The sequence below is a fragment of the Corythoichthys intestinalis genome, chromosome 12, assembly GCF_030265065.1.
Source record: "Corythoichthys intestinalis isolate RoL2023-P3 chromosome 12, ASM3026506v1, whole genome shotgun sequence".
NCBI lineage: Eukaryota > Metazoa > Chordata > Actinopteri > Syngnathiformes > Syngnathidae > Corythoichthys > Corythoichthys intestinalis.
Genome location: NC_080406.1, coordinates 24,399,058 through 24,424,254, shown reverse-complemented (window position 1 = coordinate 24,424,254; position 25,197 = coordinate 24,399,058). Strand labels below are relative to the sequence as shown.

Genomic DNA, 25,197 nt, shown 5'->3' with positions numbered 1-25,197 from the left:
CTAAAATATCTGCGGAAATGTGAGGGGTGTACTCACTTTTGTGATACACTGTAGATCAGTGTTTTTCAACCGGTGTACTGCGGCACACTAGAGAGACGTGAGAGATCGTCAGGTGAGACGCGAGAAATCCAGTATTGCGTTTTTTTTTTCGTCGTCGGGCGGAATTGCAGTAGGAAGGAAGGAGTAAGTAGGAAGCTCATGATCGAGGTATTGCTCGTGTCGCGTTCAAGAACTGCTCGGATTTCTAGCCATCAGCCACTTTGGTGTCCGCGACAAAGTGGACTCCAGTACGCCTACAGGACATCATTTGATTAGACTTGTCAACTGTTGATATACACAACAGTTTCTTTCCTGTTTCATCCATATGTGACGACCATCAATCTTTCCCGTGTTTTATTCCAACACATTTTTGAGCACAAGATGGTGGCTGATGGCTAGAAATTTGAGCAGTTCTTGAACGCGACACGAGCAGCTCTCCAACAGCGCCATGGTGCCAAGCCAGCTTAAACGTCATCTCCAAACAAAACACCAGCCGCATCAAAAAAAGTCAATGGATTATTTTTTTCGTTGTCGTGAAAACACAGAGGAACAGGCAACTTTTTGAGGAAAAACGACAAAGGTAAATAGGAAAGCCCTCAAACCCATTTACCTTGTTGCTGAACTTGTTGCCAAATCCAAAAAGTCCCACACTGTGGCAGAGACATTAATACTACCAGCATGCAAAGCCATCGTCAGCAAGATGCTCTGCCCTGATGCGGCTAAAGACATTCGTAAAGTCCCCCTGTCTGATCATTCTGAGCTTTTCAAGCCTAATGCTCTTAAAAAAAAAAAAAAAAAAAAAAAACTGAGTGAGACTGAGAGAAGAAGATTCCTGCCAGGATATTGGCTTTGTGTTCATCTAAACAGGCTGAAGTTTCACACTGAGCAAGTATACTGTAAATACTGAGAAACTATTTTACAATTAAATTAGGGCTGTCAAATGATTAAAATTTTTAAGCGAGTTAATTACAGCTTAAAAATTAATTAATCGTAATTAATCGCAATTAATCGCAATTCAAACCATCTATAAAATATGCCATATTTTTCTGTAAATTATATATATATTCTGTAAAATAAATTGTTGGAATGGAAAGATAAGACACAAGATGGATATATACATTCAACATACGGTACATAAGGACTGTAGTAGGCATTTCACTCTACTGTAATTTAAATCTGTCTATGCTGTCCTCACTCCGAAGCGTCTACTTTTTCCAAAGCTAGACAGCTAGTGAACAACGCTTTAATAATCAGACTTCTTCCTTTTTCATCTAATTTATTAACAAAATGGCCTCAAACCATTGTCCTCTTTAGACCGTCGTAAAACTACAAAAAAAAAAAAAAAAGTACACAAGCATTGCATTAGCAACAACGTTAGCTTAGCACGCTATACAGGTTCACTAAATTTAAACAAAGAGCGTCTCATACAAAAAATATAACATTTCGCTTACTAACATAATATGTAAATTCTTTACAACAACCATACTTACGGACAAATCTTGTCCAAGGATCATATAAGCACAACATTACAACGTAGGCATCAGCCCGAGACGTCCTGCAGCCATTTTGAACTGGTAAGAGAACAATAAACCATGTCGCAAAGCGACTACAAGAGTTCACTGTTAGACAGCACAAAAAGCCTTGCTGTAAAACTTACCAAAAGGCAGAATACTGTCTGGGCGGGACATGTGCGTTAATTGCGTCAAATATTTTAACGTGATTAATTTAAAAAAATTAATTACCGCCCGTTAACGCGATAATTTTGACAGCCCTAAATTAAATAAAATATACTGTACAGAAAGTAATTGTAGAACATTTTTGGGTTTTGGTGTCCAGCGAGATTTTTTCCAATGTAAAAACATGGCATTACTCAGAAAAGGTTGAAAAACACTGATCTAGATAACATTACCAAAACCAGAAGCTACATTGGTGCAAGCAAATAGTGCGGTAGGGTAGCTCTTGCTATTGGGCCAACATGTACGATGGAGGGTGTGTTGGCTTGCCGCAGCTATTTGCACTTACAGAAAAACAGCACGTAGTACATGCTCTTCCCACCAGTCGATTGTCTCTCTACTTGTCTCTTTGAGCAGCTAACTAAAGAGATGAGCACCCCCGATGTGTCTTTAATTACGACACTCACTTGTCTTGTCATCTTCCAAGCAAATAAGTTGAGACCACGTAGTGAAAACAATGAAAAGGAAACTATTGAAGTCTGCCAGCATTTCAATGAGGTCTATTCAGAACCTGCATATTTTGTAAAGACTTGACATAATGTTCTTCATAATGTGCACTACTTAGAGTAGCCTTACCAGGGAGACCGTGCTGCAGCTCATGTTTTCGACGGGCAGCGGAACAGATGTCAGTGTGATAAAGCAGAGGAGCTACTTTTCACTAGAAAAAAAAAACCCTGCCACTTAACCACAAGAAGTAGAATTGGCTTTTCTGCAGGTCATGTACATGTCCATGATTATTTCATGGATATTGGGTCTAGGTAAACATTTTATTTTGTATTTCATCTAACATTTTTGTGTGCATTGTTGAAACATCAGTAACAAAAAAAGATCAAATAAATACTTTTTGTAATTGTCAGCAAGAATAAGTCATATTTAAAATGAATACATAATTGGCTTGTTTTTTATATTGAAAAATATAGAAAATATTTTAAAGAATAACTGGCTTCGGTTTTCGGCCTCGGTTTTCTCATATTTGCTTTTCTTGTTTGGCAAATAATTTTCATTTCGGTGCATCCCTAATATGTATACAAGTAGTCCCCGGGTTACGAACGAGTTCCATCTCTACGCTGGCGACGTAACCCAAATTTCCGCGCAGTCGGAATTAACCCTTTAAGTACCTTTAATCTCAAAATAACTATCCAAAAACATGTATTACATGTTAGATTAATAAAATAAAGTAAAAAAATAAGATAGCTATTTCTTCCCTCCCTCACCATAGTTCTTCCAACTGGCATTTATTTATTAGTCACCGTCAAACTATGAACACACATTTAGAAAATACAATCATGGCAGAGCATACAATAATGCTATTAAGTACAGTGGGGCAAATAAGCATTTAGTCAACCACGAATTGTGCAAGTTCTCCTACTTGAAAAGATTAGAGAGACCTGTAATTGTCAACGTGGGTAAACCTCAACCATGAGAAACAGAATCTGGAAAAAAACCCAGAAAATCACATTGTTTGATTTTTAAAGAATTTATTTGCAAATCATGGTGAAAATTAAGTATTTGGTCAATACCAAAAGTTCTTCTCAATACTTTGTTATGTACCCTTTGTTGGCAATATGGGAGGCCAAACGTTTTCTGTAACTCTTCACAAGCTTTTCACACACTGTTGCTGGGATTTTGGCCCATTCCTCCATGCAGATCTCCTCTAGAGCAGTGATTTTTTAGGGCTGTCGTTGGGCAACACGGACTTTAAACTCCCTCCAAAGATTTTCTATGGGGTTCAGATCTGGAGACTGGCTACGCCACTCCAAGACCTTGAAATGCTTCTTACGAAGCCACTCCTTTGTTGCCTTGGCTGTGTGTTTGGGATCATTGTCATGCTGAAAGACCCAGCCATGTCTCATCTTCAACGCCCTTGCTGATGGAAGGTGATTTTCATTCAAAATCTCTCGATACATGGCCCCATTCATTCTTTCCTTTACACAGATCAGTCGTCCTGGTCCCTTTGCATAAAAACAGCCCCAAAGCATGATGTCTCCACCCCCATGCTTCACAGTGGGTATGGTGTTCCTCGGATGCAATTCAGTATTCTTTCTCCTCCAAACACGAGAACCTGTGTTTCTACCAAAAAGTTCTATTTTGGTTTCATCTGACCATAACACATTCTCCCAGTCCTCTTCTGGATCATCCAAATGCTCTCTAGCGAACCGCAGACGGGCCTGGACGTGTACTGGCTTCAGCAGGGGGACACGTCTGGCAGTACAGGATTTGAGTCCCTGGCGACGCATTGTGTTACTGATAGTAGCCTTTGTTATTGTGGTCCCAGCTCTCTGTTGGTCATTCACTAGGTCCCCACCCTGTGGTTCTGGGATTTTTGCTCACGGTTCTTGTTATCATTTTGACGCAACGGGGTGAGATTTTGCATGGGCCCCCGATGAAGGGAGTTTATCAGTGGTCTTGTATGTCTTCCATTTTCTAATAATTGCTCCCACAGTTGACTTCTTGACACCAAGCAATTAACCTATTGCAGATTCAGTCTTCCGGCCTGGTGCAGGTCTACAATTTGGTCTCTGGTGTCCTTCGACAGCTCTTTGGTCTTGGCCATAGTGGATTTTGGAGCTTGACTGACTGAGATTGTGGACAGGTGTCTTTTATACCGATAATGAGTTAAGACAGTTGCCATTAATACAAGTAACGAGTGGAGCCTCGTAAGACCTCGTTAGAAGAAGTTAGACCTCTTTGACAGCCAGAAATCTTGCTTGTTTGTAGGTGACAAAATACTTATTTTCCACTCTAATTTGGAAATAAATTCTTTAAAATCAAACAATGTGATTTTCTGTTTTTTTTCTCCATATTCTATCTCTCATGGTAGATGTTTACCCATGTTGACAATTGCAAGCCTGTCTAATCTTTTCAAGTAGGAGAACTTGCACAGTTGGAGGTTGACTAAATACTTATTTGCCCCACTGTGAATCAATAGACATATTTGCTTACAAAAACATATCTCAATGGCTGCACAATTATACCGAGGGAAATAAGGAAAACAGCAGCTATTACTGGCACCGGTCCAGCAGTGAAAATGAACGCTGCTCAATAAGCTAGCAGGCTAATAGCGAACTAAAGGGGACATCGCCGAGCCTGCCTTTCTCTGCCTTCTTGTAATGTCAACTGACATTCACCCCCGCTTCCCAATGTGAAAGCAATGCTCAAAACTAACAGAAAGTATCACTGGCGTAATGTTAAACAAGTCCGAGAACAACAAAGGAAAGCGGACCACGCATAAAGTATAATTAAATACCAGATATGCATAGCAATTAGAGATTTAGATTTAATATATAATAAAATTAAATGACAATACTAATAATACTGTCCTTCCCATCAATGCTGAGAGGTGGAGGACATGACACTGTTACACGATTCATAAACTTCAACATCAGTTGACAAAACAGCTCTCACAAACATTGTGCCACGTCTTTCCATTGGGGGCCGACCCAGGCAGAGCATTTGGCTTTCACTGTGATAAACTCACACACACGCTGCGTTCAAAGGCTGGATTAAAGTGAAAAAAGGATGAATGTTTTACTGCATACAAGCAGGCAGGAGTGTCTCAAGAGTGATTTAGTTGAGGATTCAAGGTAATTTTTATATAAAATATCCCCATTGATGCACTTTAAAACGTGAAAAAAATGCATGGGAAAAACTTTAGCTTGAAATATTTATGTAAAATGAATGCTAACTGCACGTTTTTTTGCTTTTAACCAAGAATCTAGACTGTTATAGGTTCATATCTATAGAAATTCAGGGATGTATGCATTTTTTTATTTACATGAATTTTCAACTTAAATAGCTATTTTTTTGTGTGTGTGATGGCCGCAATTTTGGATGACACAATAGCGTAATTTTAGCTTGAAACATTTACGTAACTGAATGATAATTGCCTGTTTTTTGGTTTGTTTTTTTTGCTATTAACCAAGAATCTAGTCTGTTCTATGTTCATATCAATAGAAATTTCGGGATGTATGCATTTACAGTATTTACAAGAATTTTCAACTTATAAAGCTATTTGTTTTGTGATGGCCGCTATGTTGTATCCATACACAATAGCGTAACTTAGCGTAAATAGTGGCAAATCATCAGGTAATTTTCGGCCAACTGCCTGTTTTTTGGTAAAAAAAAAAAAAAAAGTAGTAATTTAAACATTTCTGCGTCCATACAAAAAAATTAGCTTTTTACGCGTTTTATTTTATGTGACATTTCGATCTAAAAAATGGCGAGGGCCAGCTAGCCGGCAAGACGTACTGAGGATATAGTAACATCGGAATTCAAGCTAAATAAGTTGTGATTGTTTGTAGAAAAATGCAAATTTTGCTCTTATTGAGTAAAATTCAGATGATTCTGCATGATTTCCTCAAGTATTAAGTTTCTGATGTGAACATTGAGTGATTTATTAGCTGTTGAAAACTTGCACTAAATAAAAAAAATGAAGTTGCTATTTTGGGCAAAAACATATATGTTAAATTTAGCTAATGATCCGGTGAATATAGGTTATTATCTCTGCATTTGGTGATTTTTGTGCATCTAGCGTAAAATTTGAGAATGTTATAACCATTTTAAGATTTGTGATACTTGTAAAAAAAAATAATTAATCAAGATTTTATTAGGGAATGACTCATGAAGACTCATATATGCCTAAGGGAGGTGCCTGTTTTGGTTTCAGGCCGCTAGCAGCTTTGGTTTGGAAAATAATTGAATGTTAAGTTTTTAAAAAATAGGGCCCCTACATATCGGCTCTGAGCCACATTTGCCGTCAACTAGGGCCCCTACATATCAGCCCTGAGCCCCATTTGCCGTCAACTGAGTGAAGCCTATGCGCGACCTAAAAAAAAAACCCTGGAGACCAGACGGTGGATGACACTCCGACGTTGTAAAGTCGAAATCACGGTAAGGTTTGTATGATCTATATCTAATTACATACATGCATACAAACAACAGTTAATGATATTTAGGATGCTTCAAGAAATAAACAACAATCAGTTGAACAAGTCGGGAATTGACGATGCTTACAAAGCAGGCCTTTTCGATTTGATTTCTTCAAAACATTGTTTGATGCTCTCATTTAAGCCCATCAAGAGCAAATGTTCAGACCTGTGGTTAAAGCGAAGTAATTGCCATTTAAATCACAGTTAGATATTTTCCTCAAAGTGCTGGGCCGTAATCTGTTGGCTGCCTTCTGCGCATTCTGACCCGCAGCGATGGGAGATCAGAGGATGGGTCAGGCTTCCCATCTAGGCACCTCACTCTGAGAAATCATTGCCATTTGATGCAGGCGAGCCCCAAAGGAACGCTGCTCATGTAGATAGATAGCAGGCAGTGTTGCTGCCAAACTGGCTTCTGGCACAGAATCCCTGCTTGGACACATGCGGGCGGCGCTCCAGCGAGAGGTCAGACTCTGGCTCACACCGGGGGAGGGGAGGCTTGCTAAATGATGGCGGGAGGGGAATAATAGTGGACTGGGAATAAGGAGGGAGCACACTTCATACAATATTGATTCCTCTCTATCAAAAGAAAACGAGCAGAGTTTCCCCATCGTACATATTGCAAATGTTTGCCGGGCGGTAGATAAAAAGCTCTTCTGGAGATAGGTATTCTTTTCTTTTTCAAAGAGCGACGGTTGATTCACATTACATCTTTAAATGCCACTCGGAGATCTGTCGAAAATCCCAAAGCTCCTCAGAAACAACATAAAAGAGACGCTAAAAGGGATTTTTACTGGAATAAATTAAAGATGGATTGATTTCCTCTTTAAATCATATTCCAACATCGCCTGACGTCACCCTGGCTACAATTGGGGTTTGTTTATTCATTTGCGAGGTGGTGGGGTAGTTCGTGGGCAGACTCTCCAAACCGCAGATAATAATTTTTTTTTAAAATAATCAGAGGGGGGCTTTTGATGTTTAAATGAAGCATGTCTCACCCAGACGGCTCCTCACTATCTTACAACCGCCTCGTCTGTATGCATACAAACACACACATGTGTGTTAAAAAAAAAAAAAAAAAAAAAAAAAAAATCAATCTCATTCATCAGTTGCAAACAACAACAAAAAACAGATCTTAAGTTGAAGAGATTTTCCAGAACATTGCAGATTTATGACCTCTTTTATCATTGGGGACAATAAATGCTCACTCATGTGCTTTCCATTAGAAGACAAAATGATCAAGTCCTCCTGCAGATAATGCTAGGGGTGATTGAGGGAAAGGGGAGGGGGGTCCTGCATCTGTTTTCACTAACGCAGAAAGAGGATGTTGTTACTTACATCCAGCTTTTCACACTGAAATCAATCATCTCCACTGACAAAGGATATGGAACATAAGAAACTCTTAAAAGAGCATCTGCGTTGCGGAAAAGTCTTTACGGAAGTCGCCCATTAGTCGTTTGACATACTAATATAATAATATACTCTTTTAAGCTGTAACTGAGCAAGATGAGTCAAAAGCAAGTAGAGAAGAGGAATCATTGCACGGCAAAGCTGGCCAGCTATGCAATGAACATATTCATGCAAGGGCTTTTAATCCTCACTTGACATAAAAAGTATACACCAAAGCCTTTAAAAAAAAAAAAAAAAAAAAAAAAAAAAAAAAGCTTTCGAAATGATTTCTTTACACAAATATTTCTATGTTTTTTTTTTTTTTTTTTTTAAATGAATGTGATCTAGATCATGTCTAAATTGAAAAAAAAAAAAAAAGAAATATTTTACATAGTGGAGAAATTAAATTTTTTTAAAAATTTAATTGGACTCAGCACACACTTGCCTCAGTTTCAAGTCAGTGCTTATACATAAAATCTTCCACCAGAATGTAAAAATAAATGCCCAAAAAGTTTACTCAAGCATTAGAACTGTATTTTGTGTCAATCCAGGCAGAGATATGTATATGTAATACACGTAGTCCCCGGGTAACGAACGTGGTCCGTATGGGGCGCCGATTGTAAAGCAGTACATGCTAAAAAAAATGACATTTTCTCACATTTTTCCACTCAGTGTTTAAAATGTTGTGAAATTTTTAGAGTCACTTTTTTTTTTTCATTTACAACATTTTGCAGCAACTTAAATATGTATTTTTAGATAAGAAGTTTTAGACCTGAACTAAATATTTAATTTAAATCTTAAATTTATATCCTATAGCCTAAATTTTAAATCAGGAAACTGTCAGAACTAAACATGTAGCTTAATATGCAAATTCACATGACTGGAGACCGGAAGTAACAAAATAAAAGCTGGTGGAGCAGCTCAGACTGTCTGTTTACGTTGCTTGAAAATGAATAAAACCTACTCAACGGTGACAGTCTGCTCTTGGACATTAGTCATTGTGATAATAACAATATATAGTTAAAATACATATTTAGGAGAAATTATTTAAAGAGTATTTTGTGTGCTCCAGCTTTTATTTTGTTACTTCCGGTCTCCAGTCATGTGAATTTGAAAATTAAGCTAAATATTTAGTTCTAACCATTTCCAGATTTAGCATTTAGGATATAGGATATAAATTTAAGATTTAAATTAAATATTTAGTTCTGGATTTAAACATTCAGGTCCAAAACTTCTTATTTAAAAATGAATATTTATGTTGCTAAATAATGTTCTAAATGTGCAAAAAAACGAAAAGTGACTCTAAAAATTTCACACCATGTTTTAAACACTGTGTGGCACTAAATGTTAGAAAATGTCGTCGTAATTTTCAGAATGTGCTGCTTTACAAACGGCGCCCCATAGTTCCGTTCCAAGTCTGGCGATGTAACCAGAATTTCTGCGTAAGTCGGAATGAAGTACCCTTTATACAAAATAGCGGTCCAAAAACATGTATTATTACGTGATATTAATAAGATAAAGTAAAAAATAAGATACTCCGAAGACTTCACGATTAGTTTACAGGACACGGGGCTCGGGGCCAATCCGTAGGGGGTCTATTTTTTAAAAATTCAAATATTTTCCAAACCAAAGCTGCTAGCGGCCTAAAACCAAAACAGGCACCTCCCTTTGGCATATATGAGTCTCCATGAGCAGCGACACATATAATTCAAAGTCTTTACCTAATAAAATCCCGATTAAATATTTTTTACACAAGTATATCAAAACTTAAAATGGCTACAAAATTCTCATATTTTACGCTAGATGCACAAAAATCACCAAATGCAGAGATAATCACCTACAGTATTCTCAGGATCAATTGCAATATACTTGAGAAAAGTGTGCAGAATCATCTTAAGTTTACTAAAGAAAAGCAAAATTTGCATTTTCCATATATAAAATGACTCATTTAACTAATTTAGGTTGAATTTCGCTATTGTGTAGAAATAAAAAAAAAACCAACATGGCGGCTGTCACAAAACAAAGAGCTTTTGAAGTGGAAAACTCATGTAAATAAATGCTTAAATCACAGAATTTCTATAGATATAAATGTAAAAGTCCAGATCCTTGGTTAAAAGCAAAAAACAGCCAGTTATCGTTCATTTTATTTAAATAATTCAAGCAAACAGTATTGTGTTTGTGTAATTTAACATGGCGGGCGTCACGAAACAAAGAGCCTTTTAAGCTAAAAATTCTTTTAAATAAATGCTTAACTGGCGGAATTTCTAGAGATATGAACGTAAAACAGTCTAGATCAGAGGTCCCCAAACTTTTTCCTGTGAGGGCCACATAACTTTTCCCTTCTCTGATGAGGGGCCGGATCAGTTTGTAACAGAAAAAGTGCGACGATTGCAGAAGTCCCTAAATAAATTTTTTAAATTGTTTTTCAGAAAGCCACAATCAACTAACCCTTCCTGGATTCTTCACAGAACAAAAGTAAATAAATAAAAAATATATATATATATATAATATATTATGTTATAATAAAATATAATATAATAATAAATAACAATAACACTATTATTAAATAGATAATAACTAGGGCTGTCAATATTATCGCGTTAACGGGCGGTAATTAATTTTTTAAAATTAATCGCATTAAAATATTTGACGCAATTAACGCACATGCCCCGCTCAAACAGATTAAAATGACAGCACAGGTTCATGTGCACTTGTTACTTGTGTTTTTTGGAGTTTTGTCGCCCTCTGCTGGCGCTTGGGTGCGACTGATTTTATGACCATGAGAATTGTGTAATTCTTGACATGAACAATGGTGGCCTACTAGTTTATTTTTTGATAGAAAATTTTACAAATTTTATTAAAACGAAAACATTAAGAGGGGTTTTAATATAAAATTTCTATAACTTGTACTAACATTTATCTTTTAAGAACGACAAGTCTTTCTATCCATGGATCGCTTTAACAGAATGTTAATGTTAATGCCATCTTGTTGATTTATTGTTATAATGAACAAATACAGTACTTATGTATAGTATGTTGAATGCATATATCCGTCTTGTCTTATCTTTCTATTACAACCATAATTTACAGAAAAATATGGCATATTTTAGAGATGGTTTGAATTGCGATTAATTACGATTAATTAATTTTTAAGCTGTGATTAACTCAATTAAAAATTTTAATCGTTTGACAGCCCTAATAATAACCAAATAACCCTGTCTGGGTTCTTCACAGAAAAAAAGCCAGGAAATAAATAACACTATTGAGAAAAAAAAAATGTTCAAGGGGCCGGACCAAATGTGGAGGCGGGTCGTAGTTTGGAGACCCCTGGTCTAGATTCTTAGTTAAAAGCAAAAAACAGGCAATTATAGTTCATTTTACATAATTATTTCAAGCCAAAACCTGTCCTATTATTTCCACCTAAATCCGGAGTTAGAACGCAGCGTTTGTTTCAGTTTATAACAGTGAAAGCAAACTCATCTTGCTGCCTGGGTTGGCCCCCTACAGGAAGGCGTGGCGTAATGTCTGTGGGAGCTGTCTTGTCAACTGATGAAGTCTCTGACTAGTGTGACGTAAGTTGTGTTGAATGCCGTTATATTGAATGACTATTCAGGCTTTGAAAAAAATTTGGGTTTTACTCGCGAATGAGTCTTAAAATGTAATACCGTGCCTTAATGAGTGACAAGGGCACAGTGGAAAGAGTAGGGAAGCGAGAGGTAGGGGATATCAAGCCTGCTCAGATCGCCAGTCTTGCCTCTCTTTACACGAGCCCGCCGTCCGAACTCCAAAAAACAGATCGGGACTCGCAGAAGGAGTCTGCGATGGGGGAAAAACAGCAGCAGCAGCAGCAGCATGAGAACAAGGTAAAGGGACCTGATGCCATCAAGAACTGTAGGATGGCGGCGACGCTGCTAGGGGAGGTCGGGCATGGCAAGAACTAGGTAGACTGAAGACAATATGACGGACGATACTCCGGCGTCATAAAGTCAAAATCGAGTAAGTCGGGTACGTCGTAACCCGTGATTTCCTGAAGAGTATATGCAAAATGTAATATTTTTTAAGGCTAAGAATGGAAAAACTGAATCACTATACCCGTCAATGGCAATGAGTAAGTTTTAAGTAATATTATGATGCAGGGAATATCAATTGTTAATGGTTTTACTAAAAGAGTGTAATACGATACATGAACAATACTTTAAATCAATGGCAACCAATAAATTAAGAAGCTCATGCTTTAATTCCAATGGAGCGGCTACTTTAGAAGTGGTACCGTTTTGGTATCTACCAACAACCACTGATATTGGAAAAGGGAGAGAGGAGCCCAAACTATACCAATCCAACCAAGCTTTATTTTTTTTGTGTGTGCGTGAATATCAACTGTATATCACCCGAGACTTAATCTGTTTAACTGAGTTCAAACTTTGCTATCCCAAATCAAATGACTCACTTGGCTGGTGCAAATTTACTGAAAACTTGAGGTATTATTCTCCTCCTTCCTTCGACGTCTGCAAAGATTATAGGGCTAAAATCGTGATGGATGATGACTAGTTTGGAAGTACATCCTGTTAACGACTCCTACTGACATTAAGGAGATTACGTAGGTAGCGTCAGACAGCGGCAACTCCTTCTCTGTAACTTGAGTCTTTCCTATCCCTCCCAAAATATCTGCCGTCGCTAACGCTGAGCCGCTGCTAATTTGCCTAAAACTGAAGACGTTCGACGGAGGCTCGACGATTCGTGGGGCGGACAGATAGATCAGGAGGCTGAGACAGCGAGAGGGGAGGGCGAGTTTTTGTCTAGAGAACACGGAAAGGGTGGATCGTTTGTCTGGCAGATACATATTGAGATGGAGAAGCGCCGGCTGTGGTGATGGAGGCATGTGGTGCGGCACCTGGTAGTCATGGGAGGCGTGTGGGAAGATGTTTACTAGCTCGGGGAGGAAAACCGCAGGACAGGAAAGTGAGGCTTTGACCTCACTGTGCCAGAACTTCTGATTTTTAACAAGAGCGCTTGAGAAAGAAACCATTTCGTGAAATGGTGAATCCACACAACTTGGAATACTCTCTTTGCAGTTGCTTATTTTGTGTCGTTGTCAAGAAAATGCAACTGGTCAGAAAAGGGTTTAAGGAGACGGAGAGAAAGAAAGTACAAGGGCAATGGTGTACAAAAGCATAATACACAGTATATGTGTAACAGAGGTATATCAAACTTGCAATTATTCTCTGTTTCTATTTTCTAATTACACAAAATTTGGTTGCTATCTTATTTTTTATTTTATTTCCGTTCATCCTCCTTTCAAAGTTGGAACTTTTTGTTTGTTTTCCCTATGTCGATTATTACCGCGACACCTGCTGCTTTAAGTTGAGTGCCCTTTATTAGTTCTCCCCTTTTCTGTGTGGATGTCGATGGGGAGGTAGGTGCCTTTTGGCTGCAGAGAGTTTTGTTGGAAAATGTCATTTCCAGGCATGCATTCATGTATAAAATCGCATTGCATCTCTTTTTTATTTATTTTGAATAGGAGCACATTGTTAAAGCAGTGTTTAACGGGAGGATTGACTTTTTCTGACTGTTATCAGGTATGTCGCGCCTTTTTCTGTGTGGATGTCGAAGGGGAGGGGCACATTGTTAAAGCCGTGTTTAACGGGAGGATTGACTTTTTCTGACTGTTTTAAAATTAAAAGCAAGTCACCCAGCACTCTTGACTTCCATCGTCATTCCAAATTTCATATACAACGCAGAGTCAAAATCCACCGCTTACAACGGTGCCGTGACCCGGATCGGCAGCGAATGTTTCGGGGTTGGTGTAATGGGTACGCGCAGGTCCATTGTGGAGCGTGGAAACCTCCCTGCCAATTCCTTCATGTAGGGACGCTGACGGCTGTGCCATTGGCTTGAGCTTTATGGCGCAGTGGTTAGCGTCCCTACCTGCCAAGTGGAAACGTCGTGGCGTGCGGGTTCGCGTCCCAGCCTAGTCAGAGGTGGTAGCGGAACGCGGGGTGGCGCTGACACACCGGTTACATATGCTACCTAACTATCGCATCATAACTTCATTTACCGAAGGGAAACCATGGGGAGCGGAACATGATGCGAGAAGACTGGACAGATTAGGGCATGACAGGGCAGGAGAAGAGCGCACACAGTTCTGTTCTCCAATAATTCTCATCTTTTATGTTGGTTTTATATTGTATAGTTTTAGTGACACGACTAATTCTTTGCTTTGACAAACAGGCCAATTTTTCATGTCGATGACGAGACAATAACGGGCTAAAAACGTGTCTTGGGAGATCAAAACATAACGAGACGATTGCTAGTTTTCATTTGACAAGATGCGATAGTTTGTGGCACATGTTCACAATGTGCCACAAACACTTTTATGTTCAGTTAGCTTGCATCGTAGCAGTGTCTGGTTGTGTCACTCATGTCATGGCATGTGCTGCGCCTCCCTAGCTCACCGGTATCTTCTCCAGGCTTGCTTGCTTGTTTGAAACACACACATTAACATTGGTTTTTTTTTTTATCTTGACAAGAGAGAATATGCAATGTTGCGCTAGTCTTTAAAAGTCTGTGCTAAGTGATCATCAAACACTAAATTTAACTCGTAGCGTTAGCATAGCATTCATATTCGCAATAGGCTAATGCTAAGGGGGAGCACCCTCTTACACTCTCGTAAAACTTTTTTTTATTTATTTATTTATATTTTTTTATTTTAATTTTTTAATTTTTTATTTTTTTTTTACATACAGTTTGTGGCGTCCAGGTGGAATTAATTGAAAATAATGTACTGTATTCCTGCTGAATCTCTATTATCACCAAGTTGGCGTTGTCCTTGTAGACGCTACAATATGTGCTTGTCTGTAAAAGTTCAATCGAAATTGTTACAAACCTTCGGGTTTTTCTTTTGTTTTTGTTTTATTTTTTGACTTAAGCTTTTGAATTTTACAGATGAAAACATTTTGAGTAAATGTCAACGAAAGCTAGACAAACACATTTTGAAATGACTAAAGTATGACTAAGACTAATAAGTCCACTTTCTTCCAAAAGACTAAGACGAAAATTAAAAGGGCTGCCAAAAACACCACTTTTCAAATCGAACTGATGAAAATATGAAACATTAAGTCAGTGCAGCGTTAATGCGAAGATCGTATACACGCTGTAAATCACCAATATCATGATGATACAATACGATATTGATTCTTTGGACATTACGACATTATTTGATATTATGAATTCTGCCACGGTTCGCTTCTATTCAAGGCCTTCAATCAATTAAATACAATAGAGGTGGTCCCCTGGTTACGACGTACCCGATTTACGTGATTTCATGTCTCATCTGACCAAAGCATGTATTTTTGTGTGGGACCAAGATTGAGCTTTTTGCCAACAAACACTCTAAGTGGGTCTGGCGTGCCATGAAAGATGCGCATGCTGAAAAGCACCTTATACCCACTGTGAATTATTGGGGTGGGTCAGTGATGCTGTGGGGCTGTTTCGCTTCCAAAGGCCCTGGGAACTTTGTTAGGGTGCATGGCATCATGAATGCTTTGAAATACCAGGACATTCTAAATCAAAATCTGTTGCCCTCTCCCCGAAAGCTGAAGATGGGTCGTCACTGGGTCTTTACCCAAAACATATGTCCAAATCTACACAGAAATGGTTCACCAGACACAAAATCAAGCTCCTCCCATGGCCATCTCAGTCCCCAGATGTTGTTTTGTTGGCAAAAGGGGGTTGTACAAAGTATTAACACCAGGGGTGCTAATAATTGTGACACACATTATTTGATGTCAAATAATTTTTTCTTTATGTGGGATTTTTTCCCCACTGAATGAATGCACTTGTATTGAAGGTTGGATTTTTCTCTTTTTTTCCATTAAGGTCCCATATTATTTGAATTAAAAAATATATATTACAAGCTAAAAAACACATCTTTTTCAGGGGTGCCAATAATTATGGAGGGCACTGTATTTATAATATATAATATTTTTTGATGAACCTTAATTTGATGCAATAACTTTTGACCCAACAAATTTGTTTGAGATGAACCTGTTTTTTGTTTTCTGGCTCAAATTGAGGCAGAGATACTAATATGCTTTGTAATTTTGCAATTGCAGTTAACAACCAAGGATCCATGATGTTAGGTTTGGAATTAGGCTTAGGTGCTAATACAATTGGACGCAGGTAATAGATGTAAGTATAACGAAAGCGCGGGTGGGGAAAATACATCATCAATTCCTACTGAATATCTCCAAAATGTAATGCACTATTCTCAAGGTATGACCAATAAATCAACATTAAGTTTTCCTCCCAGTGTGTTTTTTCTACCACCTCCATCGCATCTTTTCAAACAAGCAGGTTTAAAGTGTCTTCCAAAGTGCAGAAGTAATTGGTCTCTGTGTTGTTGCTCCACTAAAGCACCATCTCTCTCTTTCTCTCTCACTTGACATGTATGTTTACCACAAGCATAATCTTCAAACAGCTTTTAAACATAAGTAGCTCAGCTTTCATAAAGCATAAAGTCAGCTTTGACTGATCCTCCGCGCCATCCTGTTTACCACGCCGAGGAGCGCTCTGATCATATCGGCTGCTCACTGGAGCAAAGTCGTCCTTTCTCGCGTGTACCTTCGACGCCTCATTTACAAACATGTTGTATTTATTAATATTCATGCTCGGGAGACAGGTGACGAGAGGTGACACCGTCTTTAAGAGCGGCAAGCTTACAAGACGACAAGGTGTACGTGAGACTTTTCACTCCGACAAAACACGGGATATCAGAGGTCGTTTCGACAAAGCGCCCGCAGGTGAAAATGTTTTCATGCCCTCTTTGGAATATGAATATCTAATAGTACTAATAATTTGTAGCTCTTCTTAACTTATATGTAAATAACAGTGGGAAAGACATCTTCAAATTTTTTTTAAATGTGATTGTTTTAGGTCTGACAGGTATTATTCAGTGTTGTTTTCGTTAACGAAAATATTTACTCGACAAACAATTTTTTCATGTTGATGACGTGATTGGATTAAAAACGTGTCTTGGGAGACTAAAACAATGAGATGAATGCCAGTTTTCGTCTAATGAGATGAGAATGAGATGAAAATTTGTCGGTTAGTTTGGTCATAAGTCATAATTTAGTCGTTAGTTTTTGTCGTAAGTTCACACAATGTGTGACTTTTTTTCATCATATGTGTAGTTAGCATGCATCATAGCAGCGTTTAGTCGTGTCACTTTTGAGACGTGCTGTGCGTTTAAAGGTCTGTGCTGAAAATTCATCACGAGCCTAATGTAACTTGTAGCATTAGCATAGCGTTCGCGTTAGCATTAGCATTTAGCGTGGTGAGTGTCGTCTTAAACTCTTGGAAAACTTTTTACATAAAGTTTGCAGCGTCCAGGTGAGTTTAATTAATTGAAATAATGTATTGTTTTCCTGTTGAGTGTGTATTATCATCACAAAGATGGTGATGTCCATGTAGACTCTACACTTATATGCTCGTCTGTAAATGTTCATTCAAAATTGTTGACAACATTTTATTCAGTTATTTATTAATTCATGGACTAAAACTTTGGAAGTTTACAGATGAAAACATTTTGAGTAATTGTCGACTAAAACTAAACTAAACTAAACCAAACGAAATTTGTCCGAGTTTTCGTTAACTAAAACTAGATGAAGACGAACAAATTTTGAAATGACTAAATATGACTAAGGGTAGGTTCATATCGCAGGTCTTAATGCACATTTCCGATTTTTTGTCATATCTGTTTTTTTGTGGCGTATGCGTTCAGACCGCCTTTGTCCTTTGAGCCCGTTTAAGTGTCATGCATGCGCACTAATTCGCATTAAGTCCGAGATGTGCTGTGCAAACTGACATGCATGTGCAGAAGCATCAAAACAAATGCTGGCTCAGCATCATTCTAGGGTGATCATATTCTGATTTCCAAAACGAGGACACAAATAACATACATAAATAATCCCTGTTTAGTTTTATATTCAAAGTTTATGTGGATTGATAGCATGCACGCACTGTGTGTGCATGACGCACACAAAAACGGACAGTTTTCCCCGACTCTCGTCCATGTAAGCAATCTTGAAATATTGCTCATTTGAAGTACAGAAACCCCCCCTCTCCCCTCCCTCCCCAATTCTATTTTTTTATGACTGTTGTCAAGCTCACCTCTTCCCTAAAAGCCGCGTTCATGCTAGGCGCTAACGCTAATGCACAGCTCCATCGCTAACGTAGCACCCTGTCTCGCTCTTTGCTGACATAATTGCTGCATGAATTACGATTGGGGGAACTTGACAGTTCAGACCGCAACCACATTCTGGAAAAATGAGGCCCAGATTGGATTTTAACTACATACAAAAGTGACCTAGATCGGATTTGAAATGGTCCACTTTTATATGACCTGTCCCATTCAGACCGTCAAATTCATGCCTGAATCGAGTCGGATGAACACGAAAAAAATCCAATTTTTGCATTAAGACCTATGATGTTTGACCGGTATGAACCTAGCCAAGACTATTTTTGTCCAAAAGCCTTAGACGAAAATTAAAAGGGCTGCCAAAAACAACACTGCTGTTACCATCATTTTTTAGGGTGCAGAATCCATAAGTGATCCATAGACTTCACTGTCAGTTGACAGGAAAGGGGCCCGATTCGTAGGGGGCCTATTTTCAAAAACTTAAAACTCAAATATTTTCAAAATTAAAGCCGCTAGCGACCTAAAACCAAAACAGGCACCTCTCTTAAGCAAATATGAGTCTCCATGAGCAGCGACATCAAAAAATTCGTCGTTCCCTAATAAAATTCTGATTTTTTTTTTTTTTACAAATATAACAAAATTTAAAATGGCTATAAAATTTTATGCTAGATGCAAAAAAAATCGCCTATAGGCTTATTTTCAGGATCAATATCAATATTTAACATATCAAATAAGTTTTTGCCCAAATAGCGACTTAATTTATTTATTTTTTTTTTGTGGAAGTTTTTCACCAGCTGATATATCACTCAATTTTCACACCAGAAACTTAATACTTGGGGAAAACAGCCAGAATCATCTTAATTTTACTCAACAAAAGCAAATTTGGCATTTTTCTATATACAATCACAACTTATTTAGGTTGAATTCCGATGTTACTATTTCCTCAGCACGGAGGCATGTCTTGCCGGCTATTTGGCCCTCATCATTTTTCAATTGAAATGTTACATTTACGACTTTTTTTGGGGGGGGGGGAGGGGGGGGGGTATGGATGCAGAAATGTCTAAATTTGGCAGTTGGCCAAAAATTACCTGATCATTTGAATGTAAACTTACAACATGGCGGCCATCACAAAACAAAGACCTTTTTAAGTGAAAAGTTCTTGTAAATAAATGCGTACATCCCGCAATTTCTATAGATATCAAAATTCAACAGTCTAGATTCTTGGTTAGAAGCAAAAAACTGGGCAGTTATCATTCATTTTACGCAAAGATTTTGAGCTAAAATTACACTATTGTGTAAATCCAACGTTGCGGCTATCACAAAACAAAGAACTTTATAAGTTGAAAATTCTTGTAAATAAATGCGTACATCCCTGAATTTCTATAGATATGAACACAGAACAATCAAGATTTTTGGTTTAAAAAAAAAAAAAAAAAAAAAAAAAGAAGAAAATACAGGGAGTTATCATTCATTTTACGTAAATACTTCAAGCTAAAGTTACGCAAATTTTTTCCATGCATTTTTTTCACAACGTTTTAAAGTGCATGCATGGGGCTATATTATAAAATGATTGCCTTGAATCCTTGACTAAATAACTCTTGAGACACTCCTGCCTGCTTGTATGCAGTAAAACCTTCGTCCTTTTTTTCATCTACAGTACATCCAGCATTTGAACGCAGCGTGTTTGAGTTGATCACAGTAAAAGCATTGACAATGCTCTGCCTAGGTTGGACCCCAACGAGAAGGCGTGGCGCAATGTTTGTGCGAGCTGTATTGTCAACTGATGGTGAAGTCTATGAATGATCACTATCACGTCAAGTTTTTTGACCTGCTTTGTTTGTTGTTACAACATGCACTTAACCATACCATTGTAAAAACATAATAGTGACGAATTATCATGGCCTGTTTCTTTCATATTTCACTGTATGTCAGCGTAAAAAAAAAAAAGTTAAGTACAGTGTTTTTCATACAGTATGTTTGAAGAAAACCGAATATTTTAGTTCAAAAAGTCAGACTTGAAAGAGCAAAAATTGCGTTCACCCATGGAAGTTGAAGACCAGTTCTAAGTGTGCCTGCGAGTGCACAGAAAATGATTGACACTTCATCAGTCATTCATTTTGGAAGATGGGCCCAGAGAAGACCTTTTTTTCCCCAATGACCATTTTCTAATGTACTACTTTCAGGTTATAAAGACAGTCCTAACATTTTTTTCCCCTGCAATCTTCTCCTTCCAGTAGATTTTACATTGTGGGGTTTTCCCTGCATGATCCAATGTCCGTCAAACAAATGAAGAGTCTCCTGATCACGCCCCCCTGTTGTTGTAATAATGGAAGCACGGCACAAAGTCCGAAGGGAGTCTAATTCGATTCTCACGGCTAATCTTGACACTTGGGTCGAGCTCCAGCCGGGGAGAACTGATGCGATCACCAGAGGCGACAGCAGGATGAGACACAGGAAGGAAGTCAGTCTCTAGACATCTGGCAAGGCAAGGATCTCGTGAAAAAAGACGTAGAAGAAGAAGGAAAAAGAAAAAGAGGCCTTCAGATGTGCGCAGATCAAAGTGTGCCCTTGGTGCCGGAGCCACACTGGTCTCTTATTCAAATGGACTTTCCTGAAAGCAGTCAGACCTTAGAACAGAAAACAGGCGATGGAACGGTGACTGTGAATATCAGAAATCTGTTTGTTCCATGAAAGAAAGGAGATGATAGAATTCAAGACATGAAAAGAATACATTTGACCTCACTTGGTATTGACATTCCAGTTTATATCCTATCAATGGAGGATTGATTGATGACCTCCATAGTGAAATATGGACAATGAGGAGTGCAGATCTCAGATAAGAATGATAATTCCTAATTTGTAACAGCATTATGAGCACAATTACGAGATATAAAAGCTTGACATTCTGAAATGTCTGACAAAAATACTGAACTTAATCACAGTGTTCAGATTATATGAGATTCACCTGTGTTATTGTATTTGACTTTTCCTGCTCACTAGGGATCGTGGAAGAAGATCTACTTTCATCCCAGGGTGATGTGTAATGTCTGAAGTTACACATGGATATATAATAACATTTTAGCTCTTCAACCATGGCAGGCACCGTGCTGTTATCTGCTAAGAATATTGTAATGTAGCGCATTGTCCAAAAGCAGCAGTTAATCATCACCAAAATGGATGCAGACAAAAAAAAACAACTATTCTTATGAACCTCTGAAAATATCAAAATGATATCCCTGCAGTATATTTCATTTCATGGATGAAATTGTTTTCCGTTGGGCTATTTCCATAGTTGAACTGCTTGCGCTGTAATGTCGGTGAGAAAAGGCATCACCCATCCCAAAAATCCTCACCGAAAAGTTTTGTAGACATTGATATACTTGCTAACACTAACCTTTGAAAATATCACAACAATTTCTCAAAAGATAATCCCTTCATTTTTGAGCATGCACATCATCAAATTTGGGGGGAGGTACATGGCTATTTAAAAAATGTCTTAAGTGTAAAGGGTGATTTGCGTGGAGCTTATTACATACGAGAGTAGTGCAGCCACAAACGATTAATTTGATAGCCGATTAATATTTGACTATTTTTGTGACAAGTCGACTAATTGGCTCTGATACAAATCACGCTATCTACTGTTACAGTATTACTCTGGGCTTAACATTTTAGCCGTAAATGTACATTGGAACCAAAAACTATGCAGGAAGAAAAGTTGGACAATTAATACTATGCATGTTCCATCTTTGTTTTCCAAAACAAAAGCAGATGTTTGCCATCACCTTATTTTGATGAAATACAAAGATAATCAGTATGGGTTCACAAAAGACTATATATAGGACGGAAAACACGGACAAGGCTGAATAAGCAGTTTCTGCTCTTGCACCCCTCTTTAAAATAAACTGCTTTATTTTAAGTGCCTTAAGTGTATTTTAAGAACTGTTGTGTTTGATAGAACAATGTGTCTATATGCAGCCATAGCTGTTTCATGGCGCATTCAGCCGCCAAACTATTGTTAATTTGTCCGTTTTACCCCGGAGACCCCGTTTACAGACACCGCGCAACGGCTTTTGTTTCAAACCAGCCATAAAAAGAAGGTAAATAATTATATTTATTATTCGAAATGTCTATCATTTCTAGCTTAGAATAATTAATTGATGTCTAATATTGAGTTTAAAAAAAACAACTATAAAATTATTCACTCGCATAGTTCAAACATTTTAAACATTTTTAAAAATTACATCACAATGAAAAAAATAGTGTCTGTAAATAGATCACGGATATCTACCTCACAACTATCGCTTACTTGTATTTTTTGTTACTGTCGCATTTCCCCCGATATTTTAGATGATAAATAATCGATCCAAACAAAGAAAAATTGGAAAAAAAAAAAGTTTAAAAGGGTCGTTGATGTCTGCGATTTAAGCATTGCGACCATTGTTATATTACCGTGTTTCACCCATAAAATCCCCAAAAAGTCCGGCTGTGGCCATTCACAGCTGTGTCTTGACACTCAGTGAGACATGCTACGTGAAGTTTTGGATTGAAACAAGGTAAGTACGCGATAATATCTTGTTAAAATCATGGTGTCTTTTATTATGCTCTGTCATGCTCTCGCCTCGAGTTAGGGTTCAGTGGTTGGATAAAAAAATGTAAATGTCCTCCTGTTCATATTTTTTCTTCCCCCAGAAAATTTAGATTTTAAGCTTTCCAATGTATCACACATGCATATAGGACAATTTTGCAATTTGGCCAAATTATATTGTATGGGATGACACAATTAATGTTCAATTTGACAACAATTCTGCGTTTTGCGTCACAGCTGAGACATCATTAACATTCCTAAATCTAGTTATACAAGGATAAAGAAATGGAAAACAAACACTTATCTAGTACAAGTCATACCCAGGCTTTTTACCCTAAATACATAAACGCAAATCTTACAAGTTTTTGTTTGTTTGTTTACAGGTGGAAAACATTGTTAGGCAAGGGGAAAAAACTTGATGTGCCTCACAAGAACACTGACTATACGTTGATGAAAATATATGGATGGAGACTATGTGTGTTCTACTTTGATGATGGAAGGCCCGACTTTTGCTCCACCTTTGTCAATATTTTTCTAATAATTTTATAAACTGTGATTCATTGACCCGTTTTGCACATGCACCAATCGTTTCAAGCAAAACAATAAATGGAATCATGTTGTCCAAAAGTTTTATTGCGATCAATATCTGCAATAAAAAAACAATTATATACTATTTGTGTTTATATGTACATGTGTGATGAGTTCATAATCCCGTAACTATAATATAACCAGATGAAAAATACCTTGTAGTATTTCTTTGTAAAAACAAAATCCGTTTCAGCCCTTTTGCATTCAGCAACTGTAATACTATTTGTAATGTTGCCTCATTTTGGTCACTCAAGTAGCTGGCGTATCAATCTACACCTCATGTTAACACAGGCTGCACAGACTGTTACAATTTTGTCCACGAACGATTAAAAAAGTGTTAACAACAAAAGCACAACACAGAAAGTCCCGGAGCCTCATCTATGTCCTACAGAATCAATTTTTGGAGATTCCGTGGGTTCCTCTGGTTTGAGTTTGCAGTTTTAACCTTGTCTACACACTGCTTACTTTAACCGCACTTCATGTTGTTTTGTCTAAACCGGAAGTCCGTAGCAGAAAATGTCAAAGATGGCGCCGCCCATGTTTCGCTCACGAAACTTGTCTATAGAAATCATAAACTACTTACTGGTAGGCACAAAAAAATATCTAGAATTTTTTTTAGATAAACACTCTAAATAATTAATTGTGTATGGAAAATAGTTGGCAATTCATAGATTAATCATTATACTATAAGAAAATACGGTACTGAATTCTTCAACAATCTCAAACTTTGCTTCGTAGCATTACTGTAAACAAACAAGCCAAGTGTAATTAAACATAACTTCCTTGATGGAGGCACCAACACAAAAAGCATGTCATAACTCCGTCGGGATATCAGGGCTTTGTGTTGTGTCAAAACCAAAAGCTGCAGATTCCCTACAAACGCGTGTTTGAGCAAAGTGGCATTCATTGAAATGTCTCCTTCCGTAATTACTCTGACATTCCAAATCAGACACTTGAGTAGCAGTGATGCCTGGGAGCGGGGGTCACCTGTATGAAGCATTAACGAATTAGCCGCTATCTAACCCAGACCTGCTGTGGTGCGCTGACACTAATCCCGGGCCCGCTCGGAGAGCCCCGTCTGTGTTACATTATCATGTCTAATCCCCATAATCTTCCCAGCCGCGCGGGTAAATGCTATTCCACCTCCGTCACTTACCTCGTAGCCCTCTAATAACACTAATGAGGGGTTGGGCCCCTTTTGCCCCTAGTGGTGGGCTGGGTAGAAGGGCGTAATCAGTGGTCCCACTGCGCTGCCACCCACTCAGCCTCGCGGGCACTGGAATTAATGTAATTCATGGCCCGGGGCAGCAAGTGAATCAAACATGTTCAACAAATCAGGGGTTTTGTATTTTAAGTCATTGACTGACAGTGAATAATCATGTTTCAGTGCCATTGAAGCCATAGACATTCAAGAGGGAGGACAGGGAAGACTATGCTATGTCAGGGAAGGGTGAGTACAACATTTCAACTACCGTAATTTTCGGACCATAAACCGCTACTTTTTTCCCTCATTTTGAATCCTGCGGCTTATAGTCCAGTGCGGCTCATTTGTTGATTTTTTTATGTTAATAGGTAACACTATATTTGACAGAGGCATCATAAGACTACCACTTATTTACTAATGCTCATGGCAGTGTCATGTCGTAATTCTGATGGTCTTATGACAGTCTTATGGGGCCACTGTCAAATGTGATCCACAAATAACTAACTAGTTAACTATAACAATTAATGAAACAACTTGGA

The 25,197-nt window shown here is 38.0% G+C and overlaps 1 protein-coding gene across 2 annotated transcripts in view; it reads right to left on the bottom strand.

Annotated features, from left to right (window-relative positions):
• myo3b (myosin IIIB) overlaps positions 1 to 25,197 on the bottom strand; it is a 266,663-nt gene that overhangs the window by 94,485 nt on the left and 146,981 nt on the right. The gene's annotated exons all lie outside the window — the stretch shown is intronic.